Source organism: Periplaneta americana, chromosome 9 (assembly GCF_040183065.1).
Source record: "Periplaneta americana isolate PAMFEO1 chromosome 9, P.americana_PAMFEO1_priV1, whole genome shotgun sequence".
Classification (NCBI taxonomy): Eukaryota; Metazoa; Arthropoda; class Insecta; order Blattodea; family Blattidae; genus Periplaneta; species Periplaneta americana.
Genome location: NC_091125.1, coordinates 85,544,259 through 85,564,550, shown reverse-complemented (window position 1 = coordinate 85,564,550; position 20,292 = coordinate 85,544,259). Strand labels below are relative to the sequence as shown.

Genomic DNA, 20,292 nt, shown 5'->3' with positions numbered 1-20,292 from the left:
TTTTCAATAAATCCTAGTATTAAACAATCTCTGATACGTGACTATTCACAATATCATATAGCAGAAGCTATAACATAACCTAAATAATATAAACGAGTCTTAGAAAAGTTTTAATTAGGGATGATGAAATAAACAAGAAACATTTTAATTAACGATGATGAAATAAAAAATAAACAGGAATAATTTTAAAAGAAACAATTATTGAAAGTAGGTACAATTTTCAAATTTGAATGTTTTAGTTGTTGGTGGTTCAGTTGATGTTATATTGGACATGTGCGTAAAAGAAGTGAACTCGTTGATGTACATGGTGTATCCCTCAACTTATTCAGGATTTCCGAATGGTGCTCTTCATTTATTTGTAAATAGGGTTTCAGGGAAGATGCATAGCTATGACCAATGACCTTTATTAATTCTTGTTCTTTAATGCCAATGCGAGTCATATTTGAAAGTGCTGTGCATAGACTGGAGTGGTTTGTAATTTTCTGTTTTTTGAAGTCCAGACCAGTGCAGTTTGAAATGTTGGCAAACAAAGAAACAAATGCTAGGGTAGTGATAAAAATAAACAAATGCTAGGGACGCAATAAAATTAAACAAATGCTAGGGACGCGATAAAATTGTGCGATAAGCAGCCATGATTGGTTGAAAGACGTCCTTTCGTACCGTTTTATTGGTCAAAAGTAGTGACGTAGTAAAAGTGTAATAGTCACCATAATTCAATGGAAACATATAGCAAGTAATATAAAGTAGGCCTATACACATTCAAACTAAATGACATGTCAATCTTCATTAAACTATGGTAATCAGTTAACTTTAACCCTTGCTTTCTCCGCTTTTAATAAATGGTGCTTGGCCCACTATGGCTCTGAACTCTTCATTTATGTTGCCTCCTTTGACACAAGACGTTGTATGAGCCACATGCGGTATACATAACAAATAAAATACAACGCTCCCAATGTTAGTGATAATTTAACATATTCACTGTGAAAAAATTCACATTTAATACCAAATCCATCGGACATAAAAAAAACCAGCTGAATCGAGACTAAACTGCTTATTTTTACAAGTAAACATTTGAAAATGATCTATTATGATACGTAATAAAAGTTGCAATATTCTGTTCTCATCGCTTCAGATTAAATTCCCAATGACGATCCTGGTAATAAGGAATAATGAAGCTGAGATACCCCAATAGATTTCGGTTCAATTTCCAGCACATTATCAACAGTTTACCCGCTGTTCTCACATTTTTAATAGTGGCAAGGAGCCAAGACTTGGAAGCTGAAGACCAGTGAACTGAAAGATCGCTGCGCCATGGAAACAACCGAGATAAGCACCTCGCATTCCAGTACCCACTATCACGATCCGCTGCCCTCGGTGATTCCACAAGGAACGACTTATCGCATACCACAGTTAACAGAAAGCTTAGCAACATCTACAAGTGCTCCACAGTTCCACGATTTATTTCGTGTATTACATAATAACAAAAGATGAAAAGGGAATACGAGCGAAAGGATCGTCATCTATTATTGTGTGGTACGCTTGAACTAATGTCCAACTGCGACTCAGTCCGATAACATACAGGCTCAAAGGAGAAAGATATCCTCCGACTATGTCGATTTCACCTCCTTTCCTCACTTTCTTCTCTTCGCAACATAATATCCACTGACACTTATACATTTAAGACTTTTACTAAAAAAAGGGGGGAATATTAAAAATGAAAGAGATACAAAAGAAAGAAGAAGAGTATAAACTAGACAAGAATAAAAGAAACTGAGAGCGAAAAAAATAAAGGACATGATACATCCAAAATATAAAAGAAATAGGAAAGAGGGAAAACTAAGAAAAAGCAAGAAGGAAATAAAGGAGGAAAATGACAGCAGCAAACGACAAAGAAACGACATAAAACAATTAAACAAAAAAAAAATGTAAGGAAATAATTAAGTAAGAAACAAAGGAAAGGATGAAGTGAAATGGGACACAGAAGAATAAAATAGGAAAAGGAACGAAAAAGGAAACGAAAGAAGATAGAGAATGAAGGAAAGGACACAGTGGCATAGAAAAGAACAAGAGTTAGAACAGAAAGAAGAGAGAAAAAATAAATGTAAGTAAAAAATGAATTACAGAATGACAGAAAAAAAGGAACTCAGATTGTTGCATTTATTTAATTAATGTTTTTTTACTTAGTTATTTAACGACACTGTATCAACTACGAGGTTATTTAGCGTCGATGAGTTGGTGATAGCGAGATAGTATTTGGCGACACGAGGTGAAGATTCGCCATAGTCTACCTGACATGTATTTTAAGGTTGAGGAAAACCTCGGAAAAAAACCCAACCAGGTAATCAGCCCAAGCGGGAATCGAACCCGTACCCGAGCGCAACTACGGAGCGGCAGGCAAGCGCCGGTGGCTTTAATGAATGTTGGAAACATCATAAGGTACCCAACTCTTGGAAAACAGCCCACGTAATTTCGATATTTACGAAAAGGAAAACGGAATAATTGTGAAAATTATAGAGAAATTAACCTTTTAAACATCGCTAACGAAAATCTGTGCTAAAATAATAAACAACCATTTTAAACTAATAACAGAAATAAGTTAAATCTAGAAGAGCAGGCGAGATTTAGAAAACAGCCATTAAAAAGGTTTGGAAAAAAAAACGTGAAGTCAATTTATAAACGCATAATATTGTGTTCATCAGCTTTGAAAAACTATTTGATTATATCGATGGAGAGAAATTGTGAGAGATAATGACGAATAAAGGATTCCCTCCTCATCTTATTAAGTGATTAGAAGTTTATAAAAAGAAACTAAATAATAATAATAATAATCACAGTCAAAACAAAGACGTAAGAATTAATACATAGCCAGGAAATTAAACAAGGATGTAGTCTGTCGCCAACTTTCTTCTATAAATAAATATATATAAACAATATTGATGATATTGTAAAAAGTAGGGAAGAAAAAGGTAAAGCCTTGTATTCAAATAAACAATAAAAAACATTAAAAAATATGACGTACAAATTTTACAAGAAAATAAAGATGATCGCCAACAGTCTGTATGCACGCTGAATGAAATAAGCAAATTACACTATCTTAAAATATCTACAGAGAAAACAAGAGTTATGGCTCATCACGGGAAATTTCAAATTCGATCAAAAATAGCAAATCAACAATAAGCTAATATAGCTTAATTAGGCAGTAATGCAAGTTTTGACAGAGATAAGATATAGAAAATAAGATGAATAAATTTAAATCAATATGTTGAATTTTCATTTAATTATTCATTCATAGTGTTCTGCCCAAGAGCAGGCTCTTCACTGCGAACTCAGCATTCTCCAATCTTCCCTCTTTTCCGTCTTCCTTAGTCTCTGCATATGATCCATATATCTTAATGTCGTCCATTATATGATATCTTCTTCTGCCCCGAACTCTTCTCCCGTTCATCATTCCTTCCAGTGCATTCTTCAGTAGGCAGTTTCTCCTCAGCCAGGGTGACCGAACTAATTCCTTTTCCTCTTCCTAATCAGTTTCAGCATCATTCTTTTTTCACCCACTCTTTCCAACACAGCTTCATTTCTTATTCTGTCTGTCCACTTCGCACGTTCCATTCCTCTCCATATCCACATTTCAAATGCTTCTATTCGCTTCTCTTCATTTCGTCGTAATGTCCAGGTTTCTGTCCCATACAATGCCACACTCCATACAAACCACTTCACTAGTCTCTTCCTCAGTTCTTTTCCAGAGGTCCGCAAAAAATAAGAGTTGCATAATCAACTTATAAATTCGGAGAAATACTGGTCCAGGAGCTATAAATAATTTAAATCCACTCTTCTTGATGATATAAACACCCATTCAACAGGTCAGATTGGTGCTGGGTGCATACTCCTGGGTAGCTAAGTCGGTAGAGCGTTGGAGCGCTCAGCCAAAGGTCCCGGGATCGATACCCGGCCCCAGAACAATTTTTTTCCTTGAAATTATTCAAATCTGCTTCACAAGGAACTATACCTGAAAGCCAGTTTTGCGTGAGATTATTGTTCGTCTATTTTCTTGCCTTGTTATGATCTAGATCTTGTAAGTTCCCAGCCCTTCCCCTGAAGAAGTACTGGCATACACGGACCAGCACCAACATCATTTCTTCTGCTGTGGCAGTTTGACTTTGTGGGACGGGGTTAAGCCCTGGATTTAATACCTGTGTCCTATGCATAATGTAAGGGCTTATGGCTCTCACTCTTTTCATATTAATATGAGCACAGCAAAGCACGTAATATGCTACATTTTACGAGACTTCTCATGTAATAACATCAATAATGCAAGAAAACAAGCGGCGACGTTCAAATTCTGACCTGTATGAACAGCAGTAAGTATTGTCGTAGAACAACAGCAATAATAATAATAATAATAATAATAATAATAATAATAATAATAATAATTTAGTTGATTCACGAAATTCCCGTGTAACACATAATTATCTTTTATTGACAATTGCAGCCTTATGTCTTTTTAAATGTCCGGCAACGCTCCAGTACGAAGCAACATACTGTTGAAAGCAGCAAGTTTTTACCATGACAGTTTTGACTCATCCCTTTTTTGTATTAAATGCCCGGAATTACAGCAACGTTGTTGAACGTATCTCCATCTTTGGTTGCATAATACTAAGGGGTTCTTGAACGTGTTCGACAGTCAATGATGAGACGATGCAATGTATGCAACGAGCTGGGTGGGCGCCATGTTGAGAACCGCCTTTAAACCACAGTCAATCTATTGTAAAGAAGGTATCCCCGCAACATGCCATGAAGGCACTTGGGGGGGCATGGAGGTAGGGCCCCATGCTTTCCATGACCTCGGCACTAGAATGAGGTGGTGTGGTCGGCACCACGCTCTGACCGCCTTTTACCCCCGGGAAAGACCCGGTACTCAATTTTATAGGAGGCTGAGTGAACCTGAAAGTTTGGCAACGAGAGAAAAATCCTGTCACTACCTGGGATCGAAATCCGGACCTTCCAGTCCGTAGTCAGCTGCTCTACCAACTGAGCTACCCGGCCGCCGACGTTGTACTGTACGTATATTAATTTTGTAAAGATGTTATGTTTTATATAACAACGCTCGCAACTGGAGAGGTTATATCAGCGTCGCCGGATGTGCCGGAATTTTGTCCCGCAGGAGTTCTTTTACATGCCAGTAAATCTACTGACATGAGCCTGTCGCATTTAAGCACACTTAAATGCCATCGATCTGGCCCGGGATCGAACCCGCAACCTTGGGCATAGAAGGCCAGCGCTATACCAACTCGCCAACCAGGTCGACTTTTGTAAAGACGCACTGAGATGTAATCATTTGTAATTTGTGTAGTATATTTATTATATGAAAACATGTAGGCACTTGAGCTGTAAATAAAGGAGAGATGAAAAGTCACCTCAACAAAACAGCAGTATTTCCTCGTTTCACGCACCACACTTTGCAAACGAGAAAAAAACTAATTGAATAATAGTCATGGGTGAAACTGTTTTCAACGTTATGTAGCTTTGTATTGGAGTGTCGCAGGATATGGGTTTATACGTTGTTCTATTTGACATCATCTATCACATCTTAAAGTTTGTCACACACTCACCCGAACACTCTGTATTGCCATAGAAGAGAGTTACTCCAACTCGGATTATTATACAGGGACATCATTTTATTTTTACTAACATTTCTAATATTAACCTGGCTATACCTTTGGATTAACGGTTGAGAACCGGAAACACCGTTTGCCACCCCATTCCACAACTGGAGTTCGATGATAATGCGTAAAATACAAACAAATCACTTCACTAGGTATAGAAGGGAAGAAAAGTAGTTCATTCATTTACATAAACTAGGAAATATCGCGATTTTGAGTTTGATAATTTTAATTAGGTTTTTGTTTAATCAAAATACAGTACAGTATTAACAATAAATGTTTTTACTTACTAACTGAGCTAACCATTCGGACGTATTCATTATGTAGTGTATATTATACTGTCTATAACACATTAGCGTACAATATAGAGAATGAAGTTAAATTGAAAAATAATCATAATATGGATATTAAAACACAATTTTGAAAATGGTGGCCGTTCATTTCAATACAGGCTTCAGCTCTTTTGTGCATATTATCGCACTATAGAGTATTGTACCTAATTCCAATTAGCCCTACCAGTTTCGTCTTTCGTAGTAGTAACTCATGTTGAAATAATTCTGTACCTACTCTATAAAAGAGTACCTTACGTACTGTAAATTTAACCTTCACTTCTGCCCGATCCGAAAGGATAAAATTACTCAGACCTGCTATCTACTGTCTGTCCAAGTGGTTTTGTCGCAGGGTCCTAGAAAAGAGGGAAATCACGTGGCATTTAATTACTTAACGATACCCTTTTATTTACTGTAAGTTATTTTAAACAGTTGTATAATATTACGTAGACTCCAATTCCTAACAGAAATTAATATTTTCAGAAAAGAGCTAAGACAGCCTAGCCACCAGCCTTTACAGAGGGGCGAGCAGAAGAGGTTGGGGGAAACAGCGATGCGACGTAGGCAAACGGACGACAATACCTGTGAGAAAATATGATTCAATATTGAAAGCTCTTTCGCAACTGGAAAACGCGAACATATTTCTAGAACGTACTATACTCACTAACTCAGTACTGTTTACTATAACCGTAAGGCGACTTTGAATATATACGCTGCCTTGGTTCTGTGTGAAGGAAGGTTGGAAGTTTACTAGTAGACGGGGTGTGAGTGAAGTACATTAAAAAACTCAGGTACAATAAAAATTGAAGTAAAAATAAAATGATGTTCCTGTACAAGTTTGGCCTATTTTATATTGTGGATTATTGAAGAAATTATATTAGATTAAAAAATAATTTTGATAAAATCGAGTAACAGTTGGTGATGACAATATATTGCTCCGCCGATTTAGTAGAATGCGTTTGAGTCTAAAAGAAACAGCAATACAGTACAACGTGGTCTGTTGCTGTGACGAGAATTCGAGCCCCCGGAAACCATTAAGGCACATATCGCAAACACGTTCACAGTTGAGTATCTCTGGCAAAGTAAATATTATTCAACGCCTTGAAAACGGCGCATATATTAAGGATATTGCTGGAAAGTTTAAGGTAATATTTATTTTCTTACTTAATAATTAATTAATTTATTTATTTATTCATTTATTATTGTATTTTATAGGCATATTATAGAAAATAAAATTAATTTGTATTAACATTGTATTAAATTCACATTTTATAATGAATTAGCAGCTCTGAAATACGTATTTCCGTGTTATCGATTTTTTACTGTCCATAACATTCTTTGACTTTCATGCTTTACCTAAGCATGATACTTGATGATTGCGGAGGGCTTGTTCCGCGTGTTGTATCTAAGTAGGTAAACATTGACTTCCTCCTATATCGACGGAGCAATCGTACCTATTTTTTAAAGAGTTGTTCGTCAGAGAAAATTATGTGGTTATGGTGTGTGCATTGAGGGATCGTTATCCTTCGTACGTGACAATAAAAATTTGGTTGCGGAATTTAAGAGAGGAAGAACGGAGATCAAAGATAAACATGTGTTCGAATAACTGTGTCTGTGACCGTCGGAAAACATCGATGCCGTGCACTACATGGTTTTGGAGGAACAATGAATATGGCTCAAACGCAGCCTATATGAGACTTCGACAATCTCCTATGAACGTGTACATCATGATTTTGGTATGAGAAAATTACCTGCTAAATGGATCCTAAATGCCTGAACACTGATCAGAAACGACTCAGAGTGACAGTTCCCAAGTCACCTTGCCGTCATTTTGAAGAGAATTCTTTTGAGTCGTACTATAACTATGGACGAAACATGAATGCTCTCTTCTCTATCCAATTATTTTTCACAAAACAAATACCGAAGTTCGATTCAAAGTATTACCACTATGCCATAATACCCAATATGGACGAAAAATGAATGTTCTCTTTCTGTCGAATTACTTTCCACAAAACAAACAGTGAAGTTCGATTCACAGTATTACCACTATGCCATAATACCCAATACAGACGAAACATGAATGCTCTCTTCTCTGTCCAATTACTTTCCACAAAACAAACAGTGAAGTTCGATTCACAGTATTACCACTATGCATAATACCCAATACAGACGACACATGAATGCTCTCTTCTCTGTCCAATTACTTTCCACAAAACAAACAGTGAAGTTCGATTCACAGTATTACCACTATGCCATAATACCCAATACAGACGACACATGAATGCTCTCTTCTCTGTCCAATTACTTTCCACAAAACAAACAGTGAAGTTCGATTCACAGTTTTACCACTATGCCATAATACCCAATACAGACGAAACATGAATGCTCTCTTCTCTGTCCAATTACTTTCCACAAAACAAACAGTGAAGTTCGATTCACAGTATTACCACTATGCCATAATACCCAATACAGACGACACATGAATGCTCTCTTCTCTGTCCAATTACTTTCCACAAAACAAACAGTGAAGTTCGATTCACAGTATTACCACCATGCCATAATACCCAATACAGACGAAACATGAATGCTCTCTTCTCTGTCCAATTACTTTCCACAAAAGAAACAGTGAAGTTCGATTCACAGTATTACCACTATGCATAATACCCAAAGTGGACACCACAATATCGAAAAATTAGACAAATGCCGTAAGAAATGAAAATCTGCGTAAAATGTATATATGGTAGATCAGATCTATTGTAGTTTCGGGAAACACAATAGTCCCGAAATATACATATGTATACTGGATATCTTGATGCCCTACAAGCGCGGTGACAGTTATAAATGTCAAACCTAACAGCGATGGACACCTGTCAAATAAAATTCACTCTAGAATGGATATATTGTTACACTGTGGTCGATTCATTCATTCATAGTTTTATGCCCAATGTCAGACCTTTCACTGCAAACCCAGCATTCTCCAACCTTTCCTATTTTCCGCCTTCCTCTTAGTCTCCGCAAATGATCCATGTATCTTAATGTTGTCTATCAAATGATATCTTCTTTTGTCCCAAATTATTCTTCCGTTCACCATTCTTTCTAGTGAATCCTTCAATAGGCAGTTTCTTTTTAGTCAGTGACCCAACCAATTCTTTTTATCTTCTTGATCAGTTTCAGAATTATTCTTTCTTCATCCTCTCTTCCTAGCAAAGCTTCGTTTGTTGTTCTGTCGGGCCATTTCACATGCTTCATGGATGATATGAGCCGTACAGAGCAAAAGTGGTGTAAGTCAAAATTGGATAATGAGGTTTAAAGTAAAATTTCTGTAAAATACAGCGCAAAGCAGCAATTACTATGTCCTTCTTGCTATCCACTGACCACTAATAGTTTAAATAAACTGAATATTAATTGCTACATTGCGCTGTATTTTACAGAATGTTTACTTAAATCCTCATTACCCATTTTTTACTTACACCACTTCTGCTCTGAACGGCTCATGTATCTGTGTAATTAATATAGCGCTAAATTTTTGTAATGAAATTTAGTAATAATATCTATCATTTTACTACAAAAGCTTTCGATGTAATAAATGACGTTTACTAAAAATCACTTCTCTGAAACCGTGATTTAAATCTCTGTCGGTGCTAACAGCCTAACTGCACTATTCCAAGACTCATGAGCAGCTAGGCCGGACACCTCAAAGTGGGCGAGACCGGGACATCTGCATGGCAATTACGTCTGAATTATACACCAGACTTGCAGCACGTATTAATTACTGTCATCACCCCATCGCACATTTATATTTGAGGGACGTAATTGGACCCTGATGAGGTGCGGGAATCAACACACGGTCAACGAGCACACGGCAGGATGCTTCATAACGCTGTCTCGCGAGCTGCCTTCCCTCATACTGCAAGTCACCTATTTCATAGGTAGGCCTAAGTATAACGATAATGAAATTTTATACACAAGGTTTACAGCTCAATTTACCGCTTACAGTTTGTAAGTGTAATTTAAAATTACTGATTTTTAAAAAACACTTTATTTAGTGACGTTGTATTAACCGCGTGTTATTTAACGTCGATGGGATTGGTGAGCGCGATGTGTAACTTTGGCGAGACGAATCCGAAATTTCGTTATGGATTATAAGTTATTCGCCTTACAGTTGGAAAAAATATCCCCAGAGAGATTGGAAATCAGATCCCAGCACAGCGTAGGAGCACAACTTCCGCCAGCTACCATAGTCCACGCCGGCGACAAGTTAAAGGTTAAAGCTGTTTCACAAAAATAACGAAAAATGGGACAGCGATAATAAGGTGGCAATGAACAATCGGTAGAATTATGGCGGGGGGAGGGCAAATACATATATAAATGCACACAAATGGTCCGCACATCACTACACTATGTTAACATAAGCCAAGCACTTCCTAAATCAATCGGCAGACGAGTAGTCTGATAAACCCCAGAAGCCCGAAGTCCCAATCTCTTCCAATATTTGTCCACCACAAATTCCATCACGGCCTGGCCGGGGATCGAACTCGAGCCACCTAGATGGAAGATCAGCTTCCTAGCACCGTACTACCCACAACACTCCCCCCCCCCCCCGCCTATTTTGAACTATTGCAGATGAAATGAGAGTGAGGAAGATAGACAGTATTGGTGAAATGACAGAGGAAAATGAAAATACGTCGAGAAAAACTCTGCGAGTCTGCTTTCACCACTACAGTTTCATCACTTTTAGATAGGAATCGCACCCGGGTCACTTAGGTGGAAAACCAACGCGCTAGCGCTTGAGCCACAGAAGCGGTAAGCCTTCGTGGAATCGAACCATTACTGTATTAGTAGTGGTAGATAATCCGCAGGTACAAGTTCCAAACCGGGAAAACACAGTGCACTATTAATTGCATGCTTCTATATTATGTACATTACATAGCATGCCTAACTGTTGAACTTCTAAGTTTCATGTAGTCGTCCACAGTAGCTCAATTAGCGACTACAAACCCAGCAACTTCGGGTTCGATTGAGAGGAAGTTGGGATATATCTCTCTTCCAAAATAACGTGCTATACAATATGTCCCCTTCTTGTGTTTATCATGTTTATGTTGTGTGAAGCGGTAACACTGTGCCATGCTGACCTTTCATTCATTCATAGTGTACTGCTCAAGGGCAGGTCTTTCACTGCAAACCTTGCATTATCCACTGTTTCCTATTTTCCGCCTTCCTTTTAATATCCGCATATGATGCCTGTATCTTAATGTTGTCTATCATCTGATACCTTCTTCTATCCAGAACTTTTCTTCCGTTCATTATTCCTTCCAGTGCATCCTTCAGTAGGCAGTTTTTTCTTAGTTAGTGACTCAGCCAAATATGCTGAACTTATGACCAAGGAATTCCGTCCGATATCTGTGAAATCTGATGTTGGTCAATAACCACGCACAAAAGTGAGAATAGGACGGGCAGAACTACCCAGTTCTTGATTGGAAGATAATTTATTTGTCCAATCGAGGCTTGGCCATACTTTACTTTTCGTCATCCGCCAAACCATCCCACTCAAGGAATGGCGAGCCGTAACTGTTTATCTTTTGCCGCCATGGCGCACCATGGGAGACTATCTTCGTACCACTGTATGATGATTAATACCCCATCCTTCCAAACTCTAAACTGGCTACGGCTTAATGAACCTAGAAATTTTCATTCTCTTCTTCTCCTTTTCCAAGTCCTTCACACTTCTACACCTACCTACCTACCTTGCCTCCCGTTTCAGTTACCTGTCATCATACCATAATCTCTTCACACGCACGCAAAATAGCCGCATACTAGCCATACCAACACATAAGACATCATCGTTTTCATCATCGTACACAATCTCGCTCTCGCGCTTGTGGAATACCCTACCCAGTGACATCAGAGACTGTCGGAATTTAGTAGCGTTCAAAAGCAAGCTTATTAAGCATTTTCTTACTGCGTAGAGCAGGTTTAATTTTTACGTAATCAATAAAAGAAATGCCTCTCTCTTCTTAACTTTTACAATAAACTGTCTAGCTTTTAATAATCCGTTAATCTTTTAGTACTTTGATTTTTATTGTATTTGTAAATTTAATATTAATTGTAATTATAATTGTAATTATATTCTTAATATTGTAGTTGTAATCCCCTGGTAGAGGGGAAGAGAAGGCCTGATTGCCTTATCTCTACCAGGTTAAATAAATAAATACATAAAATAATTAATGGAGCAATAGTGGAATACCGGTAGAATAAACGAGGGTATCGTTTGTTATGGCCACTACAAATTTCTCTTGAACACTTGCGATAAAGACAGATGTCTCTTTTAAATATTTAAACTATAAATGTTCACGACATCGTGAAACTGCAAGTGTCTCTCACGGATAAAGCACAAAACAAAGTGAAAAACATAAAGGCGGGCACAATAAGCCAATAGACTGCACTGCATCCGGGGCTGTAGAAATGGTAAATTCTCGAAATAAAAAATATTTATACAGCGGAGAGTGGTTTCGGTCGCCTAGACACCATGACTTTCTGGTATCGAACCACGCCAACTGAACACAGGGTCAGCGGTCGTAATTGCAGCATACGGGACTCTTCTTTGTCGTAAAGATGCATCCCTATCGTTTTATTGCTGGAGGAACGTCTACGGGGAATTATGTGCCCATAAATATCGAACAGCGTGTCCGGGCCATCTTCGCGCTCTGCCGCCCTATAAACTCACCCAATTACGTAATGAAGTCATTTCGTGGTTTATCTAACACGGGGAAGTCGTGAACTGAAAACGCTACATTTTCATAGAACTCGCAACAAATTCCATGTTTACAGGAGTATAGGCCTACTACAAGACATTGAGTCAAAGACGTAGACAGGTAAGAGTTTTTATAAAGTTGCTGTCAATTTTTAGTTTGTTTCTTCTGTATACTTTTTTATGCCATTCAAGTCTTTTTCTGACCTAATTTTCTGGAAATTTGATATTAGTTATTAGGGACCACTACCCGGGATGTCACCCGCCTCCATCAGTAAATTTCGTCTCGAGAGATTTTTTCCCTTGTGTGCAATCCCCCAGTTCAATCGAGACAGCTGTGCAGACAGCAATATCCGCTAACCTTCGGCGCAGGTCCAACATTTATATATTTTAGAAGTTACTAAAACGAAAGGAAATATTTAATAGCTACAAGGCAGTAAAATAACTTTCTCTGAATTTCTATCATGCCTGCTCCTCTTTCTCCGTTCTTCTTAAGCACAATAAATATAATTCGTTATGTGGATATACTTACCCCGGGGGAAATGATGAAGTGTCTGAAACAAGAGAAAATACTTAGATTACTTTGCTGTATAAACACACAACTTCTGCAACTTTATTTCATTACATCCCAGAGTTTTATATTACGATCTTCTCATTCCATAAACAAATGAAGATACCAGAGAGTTGTAAAAGTAAGTTACTAAACAAGAAAATAACACTTAAAAGGGTAGGCGCACAAGACATAAAAGTACTTCAACTGAAGGCCTTTGCCTTGACAATGTTTAATATCATTTAACGTCAGTGACAAGAAGGGGAGGCGCAGAGTTATTTCATTCTGAAAGTAAATATTTTATATGCATTTTTTTTTGCAGGAATCACAAACGCCCAACATAACAAATTTATAAATCAAGATCTGTTAGTTGACAAATCACGTCTTTGCTATACCTGCACCTCAGAGGTAAAGTATGCCAAATCCAAATTTTGAGATTATAGCACAGTCTACTATTTACAGTCACGAAGCTTGAGTTTTGAGGGTGCTAGAAACAATAGACTGTGACGGTACTATTTTGCATTGCCTGTAATGAGGCGATATTAGCGATCCTAGTGGTGAGCAACTATCTAATGTTTGCATATTTACTACGTATTGAGCTTCGCGACTGTATATACTAGACTGTGATTATAGCACTAATGAATTCCATAGGGTGAGATCTATCTGAAGGTATACTCTTATACTCTGTTAAGTCTTGGGACGACGGATTTCGGATTTAATGGATTTTTTTTTCCTTCAAAATAAGATAAAATATATTAGGGATCACTGCGGTAGATCCCACATAACTCTAGTGTATCTTACAATTTTGAAGGTATATTATGGTTTTAAAAATAAAAGAAATAGGCTTGTAACTTTATCAGGTATGAAAAAAAACACTGGAATAATCTTTTGCCTGTATTCTATAGTTGACAAAATGGATTTAGCATGCAATACCTCTGAGGGACAGATGTGGAAAAATGAAATACGCATTTAGCAATTTTTTTTTTCCAATTGAGTACAGTAAATGTTAAGGATATCGATAAATTTATTATAATTTGCATTGAGGTCACAACAGGCAGAATTTCTTGTATACCTAATTCTGCATTATCTTTTAATTATATTTCCTACTGCTTTGCCAATTTGTGTACTTTATTTCAAGACGTTTGTGTTATTTTACAAATGTTTACTTATGGAGTTACTGATCCCACAGGCTTAAAGACCACAATAATGTAAGTTTGGGACAAAATATTATAAAGTATCTAAATATTAATTATTATCATTAATTGATGATGATGATGATTATTATTATTATTATTATTATTATTATTATTATTATTATTATTATTACGTAGAACCTATGTGAGGAAGATGCCATGGACAGACACATTTGGCGGCAGAAAATCGTTTTGGAATGATGGAGAACCGTTGTATAGTGGAATAGTCCTTATCCAATTATTATTATACTATTAGCCTATTCGAATTTTATTATAATTGACTGTAATGGTAAAGAAGAAAAACGGAAAAACCTGTACTGGTAGAAGAGTAAACATTATTATTAATTATATTATGCTGACATTATAAAAATGCAATTTTAGACACAATACAATTTTTATATTATTTTTTTTCCAATGTATTCAATTCATTTCATTTGCAAACTGTATGGTTTAAACAGACACATGTAACTATTTTCGACAAATTCATATAAAAGTTTGGCAGCAGTTTGAGACACTGAAGATGACACTACACCGGTGTCGAAACGGTACCGTCTGTCATTAAGGTATATTATCTTTTCTTAATATTTTAATACAGTACTTTTAAAATTTTAATTTAAGAAAGTTTTATTATTTTTCATATAAAAGAACTATTCGTAGACTATATCTCGTAATTATAAAAGTTGGTATCTACTGCATGGTTGAAAATGAGCAAAAATGGCCGTACTCTGCCTTTTCTCTTTCCTAACCATGAAAATTTTATTTTATATACAATTAGACGACGAAAGCAATGCCAAATCTTGACAGTCCCTGTAGACAACCTCCTTACAGAGATATAGAATTCAATATACGAAGTAGACACAAAACAGGTAGACTGTAACTATCATCAACATACAGCATTTTCACCTGCCCACTGTTCGCTTTGTTCCCAAAGTAAATAGTATTTCATTTTTCTCAGAAAAATATATTTAGTCACATAATAGAGTAAGCTACTGGTAATTCTGGGGGGGGGGGAAGCAGTATGGAAATCGTTAAGCTACATGATTTTCAGCAAACAGTAATTTTGTGTTATTAACCTCAGATAAAGATTGCTTCTAAATATTACAAGCTGTCTTTGTCTAATGACATTCGCCCGCAAGATGGCTTTCGTATGTTCAGCAACGGCAAATTCATCGGCCACGTTGTGCCCTAAGTTGACGCTATGTACTCAACTAATTTAACCAAAATCTCGCTGAACTGTCTGCAGTCATCTTCTATATGTTTTTGACACCTGCTTAACATGTTTTCCATCATCGCTGAAGTTCCCGTCAAGAAACAGAAGCAACTCCTACCCGATGTTATGCTTGATATTTTGTAAGGTGCGTCATCATGGACACACTAACTTTCAGTGATATCACGAGGGGGAAGGGGATCAGTTCGAGTGATCGCGGGGCCGCAGATTAACACTGATGACTCTGCCCTGGAATACTTGATTAATCTATTGTAGGTAAACGTTCGTTGTATGATTGGTGGCGGAATCCTGCCAAATAGGCGTAATTTCGTTTCATCTAGGTTAACTATTGGAAAAGGGAGGTTAAATCAGATTCACAGGCACCTATCGATATTGTTTGTTGAAAAAAAAAATCTCAGACAATTCTTTCCCCGCTCATGGCACATCATACACCAAAATTCTCGTAATGTTGGGGAACCACGTGAATAATATCTGGTTTTTCAATGTACTAAAAGCGGAAATTTTGTGAATTTGAACGTAGCAGTGGACATGTAACCAAACCTCGTGTCAGAAGAAAATAAGAAATTGGGACTATTTCTCCATCATGTACGCAATTCACAAAATATAAGCCTTTTTCCAGGATGTTCGACTGTAGCTCATAGCACACACCAATTTAATACGGTTTGATTTTCAACAACTTTTTAATTCCATGTGTAGAAGAATAAGAAATTATAGCTTGTTGGAAAAGCAGCCTAATGGATTTTAGGGGAACTTTTCAAGCGATAGTCAATGTTATCCAATGTTTCTTCCGTCAAAACCCTTTTCTTCTTTCTGCGCTTCTTATCAGCAACACTTCCAGTGTCCCGAAATTTACGTACCAATTTACAGTTTGTTTCACGAACTGAAACCTTCCCACCGGGATTTTTTGCTAAAGTGTTCGGACTTGACAAGCAGACTCTATAATTTATAAACGTACGAATCGTGTAAGAACACACGATGTTTTAAACTCTAAGCGATCCAAACTCAGCCACATTATACACTTTTTTATAACTACTACACCTTGAATACAAACAAGCCTTGTTGCAACGGCAACAGTGAATGAATGACTCAAGACCTAGAACACGCCTCATGTGTGTGATGTACAGTTTAACCATCAAGGCTAGGAATCAACTGATACTGAGACACCCTGCGTGCGACCCAAGTTGGACTGAGACACTTAGTAAAATTTTCGTCTAAAATTTTGAAGATACAACTGTACAAAAACAGACACAGTAAGACACACAGATAAATAAATAGAAGAATTGTATAGCAAATTGTGTTAAATGGTGTGAATGTTTACATTTCAACTCGATGTGAATTCTGCAACATTTAGATTATGGCGAACCCACAGGAACGTAGTTGGTGTGTGTTGTACCGCCTCACAAAGAATCGTCTTGTCAGTAGGTGCCGCATGTTGAAACTTCCGTCTGAAGGTACGCTGAACTCTCACTACACTCCATGTACTATGGTATTCCAATACACACCAACTACGTTCCTATGGGTTCGCAATAACTTTCTAAATGCTGCAGAATTCACACTGAGTTGAAATATAAACATTCACACCATTTTAACACAATTTGCTTCTATCCAACAATGCCACAATGACAAGCGAAAGAGCGGGAACAGCGTCTTTTTTACTATGGTGCCGTCTATTGTTTTCCGCCAACAATTACAAATTATAAATCCCTAAAATTCTTTCAGCTGTTCTGTCTAATGGCACCGGTATGAATTTCGTAATACGCATAGTGTTTTCCCGGCTTGAAACTTGTACCTGGGGATTATCGATCGTCACTAACATACTAATGGTTCGATTCCACGAAGGTATAAGACAAGAGATGCCAACATAAACGCAATTCTGGCTGCAGGACCAATGCTAAGTGGAACAGAGCTTGACCAGCAGTTGCATTTGAACCGGTGCTACATGTAACGAACTTTGAAAAGGGTTGGAATGAAAAACCCAACTTGTATAAGCAACCTAACTCTGACTCCTTTCTAAAAGGATTTGGGACCGGTAATCTCACGTGGATGCTGAGATGGTGGTCCTTTGAAGTTTCTCAGGGTCTCCAAACGACGACCGACTACTCATATGTCCTCGTCTATTGAGTTACAAAAGCCTACTCAATGCTTCCAATAACAGGCCTAGCTATCACACAGTGAGCTTCTCATCAAGGAGACTTGAGTCTGATCCCAGTTAGCTCATGTGAAATTTGTAGTAACGAAACCACTGTGTAATAGGTTCTATTTAAATACTTCGGTTCTCTTTCCAACCCATTCCACCTGAAGTCTAGTGACACTCACGACGAATAGTCATTTTTAGCAACTGACATATCGTCTAGTAGTGGTGGCGGCGGCGGCACCGCGGCAGCAGTAGCAGTAGCAATAGTAGTGTTAGTATTGGTAGTGGTAGTGGTAGTGGTAGCAGTAGCAGCAGTAGTAGTAGTAGTAGTAGTAGTAGTAGTAGTAGTAGTAGTAGTAGTAGTAGTAGTAGTGGTAGAAGTAATCATCATGTTTGGCATTACACTTATAGTTTAGCCTTTGTCTCCCTAATGACAGCCATCCAGTCACATAATAATAAATAACAATAATAATAATAATAATAATAATAATAATAATAATAATAATAATAATAATAATAATAATGTCGATTCAGATAATATATACGTAATAATTCGAATAAAATTCTAGAAATAATGAGGGTCACACAGGTTCTAATTCCATATCCATTGTATCTAAAGAAAATAACTCTTATTCATAACAATTGTTCATTTAATTAATGTATTAATCAGGTTATTTGTAATTATATTATAAAATGTTTAAATTAAATTATGATTTCAGCAGATGATAAAAATGTATTTCTGTTATAATGACAAGAGAAAAGCGCAGTACATGTAATTTACAACACTGTTAAACCTGTTGGCATTACTGAATAACATCCAATTTCTTTATTGCAGTAATCGATATTCATCTATTTCAACTTCACAATGTCAGAATAGGTTAAGTATTCATAAATATACAATTATTAACATTTTGTGAGCGAATTTTAGGGATACTGTATATTATTTACGTTTTTAATTTATTCACGAAATAGTCCCAATAAATGTCATTCGAGGTCTGAGATTACTTTAGATAAATGTTACTAAAGAAGTAATGTCGAATTTATTTTTTCTCGTTTCTTTTTAGGTTTATCCGTTTCTGAGAAAACATATTTGAATCAACCAGGCCAGACAGTTTTTTCTCTAGACGCATGCAAGGACACGAGGTGACAAGAGGAACTCCCGCCGGCCATTGATTAGGCTAGACGGCTGCAGCTAGGTTCTTAATGGCACAACACGATGCGGTCTGGGCGTCCAATCGATACGGCATCGATACCCGCTCATGGTACGTAAACACATAATGTAAATAGAGGGCGCCCGACCTGTTTTCAAGTGGCAGCGACATTGTCATAGGATAATAAAATTCTCTCTGTGTCATCAAATGCGTGACGAGTGTAGATTTTGTGGGAACAATAAAAAAAAAACGCCGTTGCAGCAACACTGTTCTAAAATGGAAAAGATGATAACATAATTTCGCGCAACAAACCAATTACATAATCGGCATTACCGTTGTCAACACCACCGGTTTCCCTTGCACCAGCATGTTAACGTCACTAGATAAACATGAACACAGTGCAGACTTAGTAATCATTCTCAGCAATTCGCATTGATCTTTGGGAGATACTGTCTGCGAATGCAAAACATGGAAAGTGGTCGAAAATGAAGGGTGAAAAGCGAGCACCCGCACTTCGAAATAAGACATACTGATTCAGGGAAGAAAAATAATGAAAGCAAATCAGATGCAGGGTAGAATTCGTGACCCATTTTCAGGAATGAATCCTGTAAAGAGCCCTACAGTATGTTCAAGATAAAAGCTTTGCAGTTCAAGTTAAAAGTTTGTAGTCTAAAATCCATATGTCAGTCGATCAATCGATCATCCAATCAATACACCTATATCCTTTCAAGCACTAAAGAAATGTCGATAAATTAAGAAGAGATGGAAATGCTGTAACCGCACTACACTAACCTTTTTCAATACTTAGGCATGAATGGGGATGATGATGATGATGATGATGATGATGATGATGATGTGAACGTGAAATTTTCACTGAAACGCGTCATTATATTGCAATAACCACTACGTTATCAAAGAATAACAGTTTCATCAGCTTATACAATTCCTACTTCCTGCATTTTCTTGAAAATGAAATTAATAAGATTCGAAACTTGAAAAAAAAAAAATAAATAAAATAAACTTCTAACATCGAAGCCTTAAACCTCATGTGATTATTTTAGCTGCATAAGCTAATGTATTCATTGCACACTGATTTACCTCTGACTGACGGTTCTGACTGATGCATCTATTATGAGGCAGTACATCTCACTTGACGATATGTGTCAGAGGAAGAATGATAATTGTTGCATACATCTTAAATCTGATTAATGAAATATGTTGCTAGTCAGAGATGTATGCAATGAAGACGGAAAGGAACTGACTATCCTACTGTATATTATCTCCTGGCTTAACTGCCTC

The 20,292-nt window shown here is 37.1% G+C and overlaps 1 protein-coding gene across 3 annotated transcripts in view; it reads right to left on the bottom strand.

Moving 5' to 3' along the window:
- The window catches only part of LOC138706173 (uncharacterized), a 381,089-nt gene that overhangs the window by 309,541 nt on the left and 51,256 nt on the right, over positions 1–20,292 (bottom strand). For all 3 annotated transcript variants that reach the window (XM_069835182.1, XM_069835189.1, XM_069835183.1), the window contains exon 2: positions 13,270–13,291. The gene's annotated coding sequence lies outside the window, so the exon portion shown is untranslated. The remainder of the gene's footprint in view (positions 1–13,269; positions 13,292–20,292) is intronic.